Source organism: Colobus angolensis, unplaced genomic scaffold (genome assembly GCF_000951035.1).
Source record: "Colobus angolensis palliatus isolate OR3802 unplaced genomic scaffold, Cang.pa_1.0 Scaffold22, whole genome shotgun sequence".
NCBI lineage: Eukaryota > Metazoa > Chordata > Mammalia > Primates > Cercopithecidae > Colobus > Colobus angolensis.
This window is the reverse complement of record NW_012115377.1, coordinates 3,461,719-3,462,011: the sequence shown is the minus strand read 5'-3', so window position 1 is coordinate 3,462,011 and position 293 is coordinate 3,461,719.

Here is a 293-nt window from a genome sequence, read left to right as displayed (position 1 = left end):
AAAAAAAAAAAAAAAAAGGACTGACTTAAAGAACTGGAGATCAAGGGTTCGAAACCCAGTGCCCACACTTTGGAAAACAGTCCAGCAGCTTAAAAATATATATTGTGAAAGTAATACATATATATATATATTCTTTTAAATCCAAAGGAGGATAGAAAGACAATGGGAAAAATAAGAAAATCCTCTCTCCCCCCAATCCTGATTGTAGGGTCTCAGACGCAACCACTGTTTCCATTTCTTGGATGTGCTTTTCTTGTTGTATATTATGAAGAATTGATTTCTTTAGTTGTATA